Raw genomic sequence first — 13,881 nt, 5'->3', positions numbered from 1 at the left:
CGAACGGGGCGAAAAAATAAAAAAGTATCATAATTACACCCCTCTTTGGGTGTCCCTTGTGGATATTTACAAAGAAGTCTGTAACACAGAAAAGATACCCCAGCTCGACCACTCAAAGGCAAAAAAGGAGGAGGAAATCGGAACGAGTACTGTGAATATCATCGGGTCTGAGGACATTCCACCAACGAGTGCTTCGACTTAAAAAACATCATAAAAAAGTTAGTAAGGGAAGGAAAACTAAATCGGTATCTAGCCACCCGAGATGATGAACAAAAAAAAAGACGAAGAGATGAAGACGTCGGATGAGTTGAGCGATCACCTCGTACGCCAGAAAGACATGTCCATATGATACACGGAGGATTTGTAGGAGGTGGAATCTCCAAATCATCTCGCAAAAGATACCTCAAAGAAGTATATCATGTCGAAGGGAAGGAGGAAGCACCTGACATCCCTGCAATCACGTTCACCAAAGAAGACGCATCCGGTATCATCTCAGGACACCACGATCCCATGGTCATCACCATCATACTGGCAAACACCAATCTCCACCGCACATTAATAGACCAAGGGAGTTCTGCCGACATCTTATTCAAAACTGCCTTCGATAAACTCGGCCTAGAAGAAAAGGAGCTTAGAGCATACCCGAACAGCCTGTTCAGACTGGGAGATACCCCAGTACAACCACTAGGATACGTGTCGCTACATACAACCTTCGAAAAAGGGAATCAATACAGAACACTCAAGATAGACTACATTGTGGTCGATGTGAGTTCAACCTACAATGCCCTAATAGGTTGGACAACACTAAATCAACTCGGCGCAATAGTCTCGACTCCACATCTATGCATGAAATTCTCAACTATAGAAGGGATAGCTACAATAAAAGCAGATCAAAAGATGGCACGCTGCTATTATAACGAAAGTCTAAACCTCAGAGGTAGAGGAGAAGAAAAAATACAATTGAGCTTGGTAGAGTTCAGAGACGTGAAGAACTCCGTCCATAACCCGAAGGAGAAATAGAGAAAGTTCAGATCGGAGATACCTCGGACAAAACAACTAATATTGGCACGATCCTGAAGGGAGACGCAAAAGAATTACTAGTACAGTTCTTACGAGATGATGTCGATCTCTTCGCATGGAAAGCTGCAGACATGCCAGGCATAGACCCCAAGCTAATGAGTCACAAGTTAGCGGTCTATCTAGGATCTCAGCCGGTATAGCAGAGACGAAGAAAACTTGGGCCAGAACGATCCCAAGCTGTGGAAGAACAGGTATAAGCACTACTGGAGGCAGGATTCATAAGAGAAGTCAAGTACCCACTATGGATAGCTAACGTCGTCTTGGTAAAAAAATCAAATGGGAAGTGGCGAATGTGCACCAACTACACCGACCTCAACAAAGCCTGCCCAAAAGATCCTTACTCACTCCCAAGTATCGACGCCCTGGTAGATGCTTCCTCCAAATATAGATACCTCTCGTTTATGGATGCATATTCCGGATACAACCAAATTCCCATGTATCCACAAGATCAAGAAAAGACCTCGTTTTTAATGCCAAAAGTAAATTACTGCTACATTATGATGCCTTTCGGCCTCAAGAATGCGGGAGCTACTTATCAAAGGCTAATGAATAAAGTCTTTTCAGATCATATCGGAAAAATCATGGAAGTCTACGTGGACGACATGTTAATAAAGACACAAAGCGAAAAAATATTATTGTCTGACCTGGCCCAAGTGTTCGACACTATAAGGAAGCATGACATGCGACTCAACCCCACAAAGTGCACCTTTGCAGTAGAAGCGGGCAAATTCTTAGGTTTTATGCTCACACAAAGAGGAATTGAAGCAAATCCAGACAAATGCCAGGCTATACTCAACAAGAAGAGCCCGACTTGTGTTAGAGAGGTACAACAACTCAACGGGAGATTGGCAGCCTTATCCAGATTCTTAGCAGGATCAGCAATAAGATCTCTCCCCTTCTATGCCACTTTAAGGAAAGGAAATAAGTTCGAATGGACAACAGAATGTGAGCAAGCCTTCCAGGATTTCAAAAACTTCCTGGGACAACCGCCTATCCTAACTCAACCACGAGAGAAAGAACCACTCGTATTATACCTTGCAGTAGAAAGTCAGGCAGTAGCCTTAGCATTGGTTTGAGAGGACGACAAAGGGCAACAGCTTGTATATTTTATCAGTAAAGCGCTGCAGGGATCCGAGCTGAGCTACCAAAAAATAGAAAAGTTCGCCTACACTCTCATACTGACATCTCGACGACTTCGCCCATACTTCCAGGCCCACACCATTAAGGTTCGGACCGACCAGCCCATAAAGGGGATACTGTAGAAAACAGATCTAGCAGGCAGAATTTTACAATGGGCAGTCGAGTTATCCGAGTTCGACCTCCAATACGAAGCTCGGACAGCCATCAAATCACAATACTTGGCCGACTTCATTGCAGAATTCACAGATACCCTGGAAACCCCCACAGAATGGAATCTCTACGTGGATGGGTCTTCAAATGATACTGGAAGTGGCACAGGTGTGATAATAAAAAGCAACCAAGGAACCCAAGTTGAGCTTTCCCTCAAATTTGGGTTCCCGGCCTCAAACAACCAGGCAGAATATGAAGCGTTACTAGCTGGTTTGAAGCTGGCTAAGGAGGTTGGAGCTCAAAAACTCAACATCTTCAGCGACTCACAAGTAGTCACCTCACAGATAACAGGGAGTTACCAAGCCAAAGATCCCACCATGAAAAAGTATTTGGATATAACCAAAGAACAACTCAGACAACTTGGAGAATATCAGATCTGCCACATACCCCGCGAACAAAATGCCCGAGCTAATGCACTCTCAAAGCTAGCAAGCACTAAACCAGGGGGCAACAATAGAAGCCTCATCCAGGAAATGCTACAGAACCCATCAATCTCGGATGCAGAAAAAGTCCTAGTTATAACAAGTCAGGATCAAGGATGGATGACCCCCATAATTAATTACCTCAAAAAAGAAACACTCCCCACAAATGAGAAGGAAGCAAAGAGGTTAAAACGGGAGGCTCAGTACTACACCATCATAAACAACACCCTATATAAAAGAGGGATTTCAATACCATTGTTAAAATGTGTGCCGACCTCTAACACAAGGGAAGTTTTAGAGGAAGTACACAGCGGTATTTGTGGCAATCATCTCGGGGCACAAGCTCTCACCAAAAAGGTACTTCGGGCGGGATTTTACTGGCCAACTCTACAAAAGGAAGCTACAGAATTTGTAAAGACATGTCCCCCATGCCAGAAACATGCCAACTTTCACATCGCCCCACCAGAAGAACTTATCAGCGTAACTTCGCCTTGGCCATTTGCAAAATGGGGACTCGATCTTCTCGGACCCTTTCCCCAGGGATCAATGATAAACCACTATTTTATGGTTTATCTTGTGCTCAATTGAGTGGTTTTCATCAACTCTTTACCCACTTATTCATACTATTTGCATGATTTTACATTTGCCTTCCTAATTATGTGCTTTGATTGAAAACATGTTTCTTTGGACTTATATTTGCTAATATTAATCCTCTCTTATTACCATTAGATGCCTTGATATGTGTGTTAAGTGTTTTCAGAGATTATAGGGCAGGAATGGCTCAGAGGATGGAAAGGAAGCATGCAAAAGTGGAAGAATGCATAAAGTGGGAGAATGCATCCATTCATGAGGAGGCTCTCATAATTCACTTTTCATGTTTTAGATGTAGTTTTAGAGAGAGAGGTTCTCTCCTCTCTCTCTCTCTCTTTTAGGATTAGGATTTAGGACTTCTCTTAGTTTTAGGAGTGACTCTCGATCCCAGGTTTAATAACCAAAACGTTTGTATGAAAGGACTTTTGAAGGTTTAGAAACTATACTTGCAACGAGGATTTATCAGCAAATTTCTAGACTACGCAAAAGTCCTCTCATCAATCAGGATAAGTCAAATTCCTCATAGTCGGAGTAGACTATTTCACAAAGTGGATTGAGGCAGAGCTCCTAGCCAATGCCACTGCTCAAAGAAGCCGGAAATTCCTATATAGGAACATTGTCACAAGGTTCGGGGTTCCATACTCCATGACCACAGATAATGTCACTCAATTCACAGATGCAGGCTTCAGGAAATTAGTAGCCGACTTGAACATAAAGCACCAGTTCATCTCCGTCGAACATCCTCAAGCCAATGGGCAAGCTGAAGCTGCCAATAAAGTCATATTGGCTGGGTTGAAACGGAGACTGCAAGATGTGAAGGGAGCTTGGGCTGAAGAACTTCCACAGGTCCTATGGGCATATCGAACCACGCCACATTCCACCACAAACGAATCACCGTTCCGATTAGCGTACGGAGTGGAGGCAATAATCCCAGTAGAGGTCGAGGAAGGGTCGCCTAGAGTAGTCCACTACAATGAAGAAGCCAACTCGCAACTTCAAAGAGAAGAACTCGACCTACTTCCGAAAATCTAAGAAAGAGCTCGGATAAGGGAAGAAGCGCTAAAGCACCGAATGGCTTCAAGATATAATCAAAAGGTAGTGCAAAGAGGTTCGTGAAGAATGATCTCATCCTAATCCAAAATGATATTGGAACAACTCGACCCGGAGAAGGAAAGTTGGCAGCAAACTGGAAAGGACCCTACCGAGTCATAGAAGTACTTGGGAAGGGCTACTACAGACTGTCCGAACTCGATGGAGGAGAGCTTCCCAGATCGTGGCACGCCTGCAACCTAAGAAGGTACTATAGCTAGAAAAGGTAAAAGATCTCATCATAGGATGCACTCTTTTTCCTGAAAAGGTTTTTTAATGAGGCACCAAGTTGAGATCCAGATATTATCCGACTTAAAAGGATGAAAAACTCCAACATGTATATATTTGCGCTTTCTTTTGAATAAAAAATATTTTAGATATTCTACAAATTCTCAAGACGCATTAATCTGAAGCATTCATCGTCCGATTATAAAGCAACAGATTGGCAGAAAGTGAAAAACAGATTCACTGCACAATCACGATAAAAGACCAATAAAGATGAAAACGCGATTCATCTAAAGGTCGACAGAAACCACCTTCTACAAATCGGCAAAGATGAACACAGAATAATGTAAGTTATTGAAAGTGATCCAAAAAAAGAACCTGACGAGGTCTTATGGATTGCTAAATAATAACTTAAAGACTGGCCGACGTTGAGAAGTCGGACCAAGTCAACCCAAGTTATCAGCAAATCCCTGGAAAGAGGACTGGCCAATCCTATAAAAGAGGAATTGCTATAACTTAGAAGAGATCGACCTAACGAAGTCGGTCTCCTAAAAATAAGTTATATAAGTAATCCCTGAAAGAGACCTGACAAAGGTCCAAGAAAGAGGATTACAAAATAACTTAGAAGAGATCGACCTAACGAAGTCGGTCTCCTACAAAATAAGTTATATAAGTAATCCCTGAAAGAGACCTGACAAAGGTCCAAGAATGAGGATTACAAAATAACTTAGAAGAGATTGACCTAACGAAGTCGGTCTCCTACAAAATAAGTTATATAAGTAATCCCTGAAAGAGACCTGACAAAGGTCCAAGAAAGAGGATTACAAAATAACTTAGAAGAGATCGAGCTAACAAAGTCGATCTCCTACAAAATAAGTTATATAAGTAATCCCTGAAAGAGACCTGACAAAGGTCTAAGAAAGAGGATTACAAAATAACTTAGAAGAGGGCGACGCAAAGAAGTCGATCTCCTACAACTTTCAAAGTTATATAAGTAATCCCTGAAAGAGACCTGACAAAAGTCCAAAAAAGAGGATTACAAAATAACTTAGAAAAAGACGACGCAAAGAAGTCGATCTCCTACAACTAACAAAGTTATAAAAGTAATCCACGAAAGAGACCTGACAAAGGTCCAAGAAAGAGGATTACAAAAATAACTTAGAAAAAGATGACGTAAAGAAGTCGACCTCCCACAAACAAGTTAGAAAGAAGTCCCTGAAAGAGACCTAGCAAAGGTCCAAGAAAGAGGACTGCAAAGGTAGCTAAGACGAGGACCAACGTAAAGAAATTGGCTATGGATTGCTAGAAATCCAAGCAAGAGCAAGAAAACCGAGAAACAAGTTGGACCCGCCCATTCACGACCTCAAAGGAGTTAACCCGCAAGCAACAGGTGCAAAGCGATCCAAAGAGGCCGAGAAGCAAGGCTCCAACATCTCCAAAAAGTGCTAAGACAAGCGCAAATGAGCAGGATATAAAAAACAATATTATAACGAGCTTCAGGGTCAGCCCCAAAAGCTTGAAAACTACTTGTTGTTTTTCAAAAACAAAGTTGCTAAACAAGCAACCCAAAAGAGTATCCACAGTCGAGCAAAATATTCAAACTACAAAAAAAGAGTTCAGAAGCCCACAAGCCGGGCTATTTACACAAAATATCCAAGAGAAATCAGCAAAGATCGGGAGCCTTTTCGACAGCATCAGTCTGAATAGGCACAACATCCACGGTTCCATCATCCCGGTTCAGAATCTGGCAATCCGGATCAGACGCAACTGGAGGAACTGAAGAGGTTGACACTTTGGCAGAAGACACAGGGGGAGGTTCAACATCATCATCATCTTGGTCATCAGGGACAATCTTACCATCCCTCACAACATTATCCAGGCTGAAAAGAGTAAGGTCGGCCTCGGGAGCAATAATCCGAACCTGCTCCCTCAAGTTCTCATAGGCAGCAGTTACGCTGCCAACAAGATGACCTTGGAGCTCGGAGTAATCAGCTCAAGCATTCTCCAACTCCTCCCTCAGGCGTACCACCTCCCGATAAGATGTTACATAACTGTCCTTATGCCTTAATGCCGTGTCCTTGGCCAACCGTACAGAAGCCGCCAGAGCAAGGGAACTCACCTTTTCGTTCTCCAAATCCTTCTCCAACTTGGCTACCTTTACCTCAAGCTCTTCCTTCAGGCCCTTCATCCGGTCGAACTCCTGTTTAGCCTCCTCCATAAATTCTTTGGTGGCATGGAGAGGAAGATTCTGAGCAGTTCAGTACAGGGCATCCCCCATATATGCCATTTTAACACTGTTTTGGGTCATAAAATCCAAATGGCGAAGGATTGACACATCATCCATGGGAAGGGTACCGTAGGGACCGATTTGCTGATCTACGAACTCGATTGCATTAAAATCAGGGGCGCCAAGGTTAAAGGCGTCAATTGTTTTCTGTTTCTTGTTGGGAGGAGCACCAGAAGTAATGGCAGAAGTCTGCGGAGGATTAGTCAGACAAACTCGAGGAGTGGGGATCACCTTCCTTGGCCCAGGAGAACTCGGCACGGGCGGCTTCACTGAAACTTGAGAAGATCCCTCGCCAGCCACCTTGGCCGAGATGTTTTGAGCAGCAGCAGCCTTCTTCGCCTTCTTGTAGGCCTTCATGGAATCATTGTTTTTCGACATCTCTGAAAATACAGAATCAACCATAATGACGAGTTACAACATAGGAGAAGAAAAACTCAGAAACAAGTATAGAAACAAGTCAGACAGTACCCAAAGCAGTTCGAACCAAAGATGGATCACTCAAGAATCTTTTTGTATCCAGATGGGGTGGTTCCCCCCATAAATCTTCAAGAACAACTACAAAAGCCCGCTCAACCTCATTAATAATCTCCCATGTATAACGTGGCACTCTCACATTCTTTTGCCACTCTAGAGGAAAAGCAGGCTTGTCATTCTCATCAAGAAAAAAGGGGCGGACCCCCTCAACAGCACGGACTCGGAAGAAATAATTTTTAAAATCTTTAAAAGACTCATCATACATAGCAAAAACTTTATGCCCCTGGGCCGATTTGAAAGAAACCCAGGAAGCTTTCTTTTTGGAAGAACCTCCGGGCTTGGCCGAGACAAAAAGATAGAGGAAAAGAGTTTGAGAAGGTGTTATGCCTAACTCTTGGCAAAGCAGTTGAAATATCTTGATAAAACCCCAGGAATTCGGATGAAGCTGGGATGGAGCAATGTCACATGACCACAACAAGTCGGTCTCGAAAGCAGTAAAAGGAAAAGTAACGTCCAACTGGCTGAAGAAATATTCATAGGCGTAGAAGAAGGGACGCTCCCCCTCGACGAAAGTAGGAAAACAAGCCCTCTCATCAGAGTCAGGAGCTACAAGCTCATAATCCCTCTCCCGAGCACTGTCACCACAGATCCTATGATGTTTCCTCAGCTCTACACAAAATTCAGCATCCACGACAGAGACACACATTAGGACAAGGGAGTCCAGCCAATCGGACATCCCCTCGAGAACTTTGGAAGACATCTCTACAATGTTATTGTGAGAAGACATGAGGCCAACTAATCCTACAAAAAGAAAAGAAGATTGGATTACTAAAAAACATCTCGGAGGAGGGGCAAAGCAACTCGACTAATATGATACAGATGAACAAACAGAAAAGGAAAACCCCAAGACTCAAACCAAAGTCCTGGGACATCTTTTGGAGGCAGTGACAAAGCAAGGTTTTCAGGAAAAATCTACAGCTTATGTCTCAGCGTCCCCTAAACAAAAAAAATATACAAAAAGTCATCAAAGCCACTATCTTTTTACAAAAAGCTTTGACAACACCAAACATGCCAAGCAGAGAATTGTCAAAGACACAGCCTTTCCTCCAGAATCAAACAAAACCCATCATCAAAAGCACAAGCAGAAACGGTGATAACATGCAAAAGCCCTAAAAGCATCAAGCAACAGAAAAGACGAAAAAATTCATACAAAAGACGAAGAAACTCCAAAACACGCAACAATCAGGCGCAGTAAAAGTAGAAAGATCCAAACTTTCTCCAAACAAAATCAAATTCAAACATAAAAAATGACAGAGGAGGAAAAATCGAACCTGGAAAATAGAAGAAAACCTCGAAAGAAAGCTGAAGAAGCAAGAAGCGACAAAGCCACCCCTCGAACGGAAAAAATTCGCTGGAAGAAGACGGAGGGTGAAATTCAGAATCACTCATTTTCCACAGAAAGCGGTAGTAGAGCAGGCGTCACAGGAAGAAACTGCGAAACTCTAGGGAAAAACGGAAAATGAGAGAGTAAAGGGAGAAGTTACAAAGAGGAATGAAGAAGAGAAACCGATTCTGATGGCAAAGTTCAAAATAAAAACCATGGGAAACGAGGCATTTGAAGTTAATTAATGAGGGTATTAAACCCTCACACGTTCCCAAAGCGCCGATATAAAAGCACGTGCTTTTAAAGGAAAACGTTCCACATTCAAAAAGGCTCTACAAAGAAAGGAATCGACAAAATGCTTGAGTTCAGCTTCACTAGAGAAGGACCGAAGTCAAGAACTCGACCTCAGCAAAAAAGACCGAGCTCAAGCAGGGGCACTGTTCACACCCTGGGTCGAGCTATCCGACCTGGGATGATTGGCGACAAAGCGACCGACCTCTTCAGGTCAGGCTACCCGACCTCTTCTTAAAGAGGTCGGCCAAATCGACGGGAAAGCCCAATAAAGGGCCCAAATAGAGGAACACGACCCAAATCCAAAGGCAGTCCAAGCCTAAAGAGGTAAAGGCGGTTCCCTTGAAGATAAGCTGACCCCATCCAAAGATAAGATAAGATAAGATAACTAACTTATCTTATCGGAAAGGTCAGCCCACACTACTATAAATACACTGGAGTACCCAGGTATAACTCATACTCTGATTCTACAATAAACCTGCTTAATACCCGTGCTAACTTAAGCATCGGAGTCTCTTGCAGGTACCCCCCATCCTCCGGTGACCAAGGATCAGAAGTGCAGCCAGACCAATGAGTCGGACACAACAGCTCCGGCCGCCACCAGCCAGCCAGACACGTCATCTCTGACCACTACAGAAGATCTCATCCGAGATCGACCTACAGTTTCAGGTAACCCTTGGAACAAGAAGGAATCTCCAAATCATCTCGCAAAAGATATCTTAAAGAAGTATATCATGTCGAGGGAAAAGAGGAAACACCCAACATCCCCACAATTACTTTCACTACGGAGGACGCAACTGGTATCATCTCAGGACACGACGATCCCATGGTCATCACCATCATATTGGCCAACGCAAATCTCCACCGCACACTAGTCAACCAGGGAAGCTCCGCCGACATCTTGTTCAAAACTGCCTTCGACAAACTCAGTTTAGAAGAAAAAGAACTCAGAGCATATCCAAACAACCTGTTTGGACTGGGAGATACTCCAATCAAACCACTCGGGTACATCTCACTACACACTACCTTTGGAAAAGGAAATCAATCAAAAATGCTCAAGATAGACTACATCGTGGTCGACGTGAGTTCAGCCTACAATGCCTTAATAGGTCGGACAACGTTAAATCAGCTCGGTGCAATAGTCTCGACTCCACATTTATGCATGAAGTTCCCAACTGCAGAAGGGATAGCTACAATAAAAGCAGACCAGAAGACCGCGCACCGTTGTTATAACAAAAGTCTAAACCTCAGAGGCAGAGGAGAAGAATTCCACACCATCGAACTCGGTGGAGTTCAGAGGCGGGAAGAACTCCACCCACAACCCGAAGGAGAAATAGAAAAAGTCCAAATCAAAGATATCCCAGACAAAACAACCAATATCGGTACAATCCTAAAAGGAGACATAAAAGAATCATTCGTACAATTCTTAAGAGATAACGTCGACCTCTTCGCATGGAAGGCTGCAGACATGCCAGGCATAGACCCCAAGTTAATGTGCCACAAGCTAGCGGTCTACCCAGGATCTCGGCCAGTACAACAGAGGCGTAAAAAGCTCAGACCAGAACGATCCCAAAAGCTGTGGAAGAGCAGGTACAAGCTCTACTGGAGGCAAGATTCATAAGAGAAGTCAAGTACCCACTATGGCTAGCTAACGTCGTGTTGGTGAAAAAATCAAATGGGAAGTGGCGGATGTGCATCGACTACACTGATCTCAACAAAGCCTGCCCAAAAGATCCTTATCCACTCCCAAGTATTGACGCTCTGGTGGATGCCTCCTCCGGATATAAATACCTCTCGTTTATGGACGCATATTCGGGATACAATCAAATCCCGATGTACCCACCCGACCAAGAAAAAACTTCATTCTTAATCCCGAAAGCAAACTACTGCTATATCGTCATGCCTTTTGGACTTAAAAACGCAGGAGCTACTTACCAGAGATTGATGAATAAGGTCTTTACGAATCACATTGGAAAAATCATGGAAGTCTATATGGACGACATGTTAATAAAGACACAAAGTGAAGAGACGTTACTGGTGCACGAAATTGTGATCATCAATGACGCCAACATCTTGGTACGCACAATTGTAATCTCAACTCTTTGTCACAACTCCGCACAACTAACCAGCAAGTGCACTGTGTCGTCCAAGTAATAAACCTTACGTGAATAAGGGTCGATCCCACGGAGATTGTCGGCTTGAAGCAAGCTATGGTCATCTTGTAAATCTCAGTCAGGCATATTCAAATGGTTATGGAGGATTGATAATTAAAATATGAATAAAACATAAAATAAAGATAGAGATACTTATGTAATTCATTAGTAGGAATTTCAGATAAGCGTATGAAGATGCTTTGTTCCTTCTGAACCTCTGCTTTCCTATTGCCTTCTTCCAATCATTCATACTCCTTTCCATGGCAAGCTTTATATTGGGCATCACCGTTGTCAATGGCTACTTCCCGTCCTCTCAGTGAAAATGTTCCAAATGCGCTGTCACCACACGGCTAATCATCTGTCGGTTCTCGATCGTGTTGGAATTGGATCAATTGATCCTTTTGCGTCTGTCACTACGTCCAATAATACTCGCGAGTTTGAAGCTCGTCACAGTCATCCCTTTCCAGATCCTACTCGGAATACCACAGACAAGGTTTAGACTTTCCGGATCTCAGGAATGGCCGCCAATAATTCTAGCCTATACCACGAAGGTTCTAATCTTAGATTAGAAACCCAAGAGATACACATTCAAGCTATTGCAAGTAGAACAGAGGTGGTTGTCAGGCACGTGTTCATAGGTGAAAATGATGATGAGTGTCACAGATCATCACCTTCGTCAGATTGAAGAACGAGTGTATATCTTAGAGAAGAAATAGGATTGAATTGAATAGAAAAACAATAGTACTTTGCATTAATTTATGAGGAACAGCAGAGCTCCACACCTTAATCTATGGTGTGTAGAAATTCTACCGTTGAAAATACATAAGAACAAAAAGGTCTAGGCATGGCCGAATGGCCAGCCTCCCAAAGCGTGAACATACAAGTTCCCAGATGAAAAGTATGATCAAGTGTGTAAAATACAATAGCAAAAGGTCCTATTTGTAGAAAACTAGTAACCTAGGGTTTACAGAAATGATTAAATGATGCAAAATCCACTTCCAGGCTCACTTGGTGTGTGCTTGGTCTGAGCATTGAAGCTTTCATGTGTAGAAAATTTTCTTGGAGTTAAACGCCAGCTTTTGTGCCAGTTTGGGCGTTTAACTCCAGCTTTTAACGCCAAAATTTCTATACTGACTTAGAACGCCAGTTTGAGCCATCAAATCTTAGGCAAAGTGTGGACTATTATATATTTCTGGAAAGCCCAGAATGTCTACTTTCCAACGCAATTGAGAGTGCGCCAATTGGGGTTCTGTAGCTCCAGAAAATTCACTTCGAGTGCAGGGAGGTCAGAATCCAACAGCATCTGCAGTCCTTTTTCAGCCTCTGAATCAGATTTTTGCTCAGGTCCCTCAATTTCAGCCAGAAAATACCTGAAATCACAGAAAAAAACACAAACTCATATTAAAGTCCAGAAATATAATTTTTAATTAAAAACTAATAAAAATATAATAAAAACTAACTAAAATATACTAGAAACATACTAAAAACACTGCCAAAAAGCATATAAATTATCCGCTCATCACAACACCAAACTTAAATTGTTGCTTGTCCCCAAGCAACTGAAAATCAAATAGGATAAAAATAATAGAATATACAATGAATTCTAAAAACATCTATGAAGATCAGTCTTAATTAGATGAGCGGGGCTTTTAGCTTTTTGCTTCTGAACAGTTTTGGCATCTCACTTTATCTTTTGAAGTTCAGAATGATTGGCATCTATAAGAACTCAGAATTCAGATAGTGTTATTGATTCTCCTAGTTCAGTATGTTAATTCTTGAACACAGCTACTTTATGAGTCTTGGCCGTGACCCTAAGCATTTTGTTTTCCAGTATTACCACCGGATACATAAATGCCACAGACACATAACTGGGTGAACCTTTTCAGATTGTGACTCAGCTTTGCTAGAGTCCCCAATTAGAGGTGTCCAGAGCTCTTAGGCACACTCTTTTTGCTTTGGACCATGACTTTAACCGCTCAGTCTCAAGTTTTCACTTGACACCTCCACGCCACAAGCACATGGTTAGAGACAGCTTGGTTTAGCCGCTTAGGCCAGGATTTTATTCCTGTGGGCCCTCCTATCCACTGATGCTCAAAGCCTTGGATCCTTTTTATTTTTACCCTTACCTTTTGGTTTAAAGGGCTATTGGCTTTTTCTTTTTCTTTCTTTCTCTTTTTTTTCGCTTTTTTTTTCTATTCACTACTTTTTCTTGCTTCAAGAATCATTTCTATGATTTTTCAGATTATCAATAACATTTCTCCTTTTCCATCATTCTTTCAAGAGCTAACAATTTTAACATTCATAAACAACAAATTCAAAAATATGCATTGTTCAAGCATTCATTCAGAAGAACAAAAAGTATTGCCACCACATCAAAATAATTAAACTTTTTAAAATTCAAAATTCATGTACTTATTTTTCTTTTTGCAATTAAAACACTTTCCATTTAAGAAAGGTGATGGATTCATAGGACATTCATATCTTTAAGGCATAGACTCTAAGACACCAGTGATCATGTAATAAAGACACAAACAT

Source organism: Arachis ipaensis, chromosome B06 (genome assembly GCF_000816755.2).
Source record: "Arachis ipaensis cultivar K30076 chromosome B06, Araip1.1, whole genome shotgun sequence".
In the NCBI taxonomy this organism is placed as follows: Eukaryota; Viridiplantae; Streptophyta; class Magnoliopsida; order Fabales; family Fabaceae; genus Arachis; species Arachis ipaensis.
Note: the sequence above shows the minus strand (reverse complement) of the source record.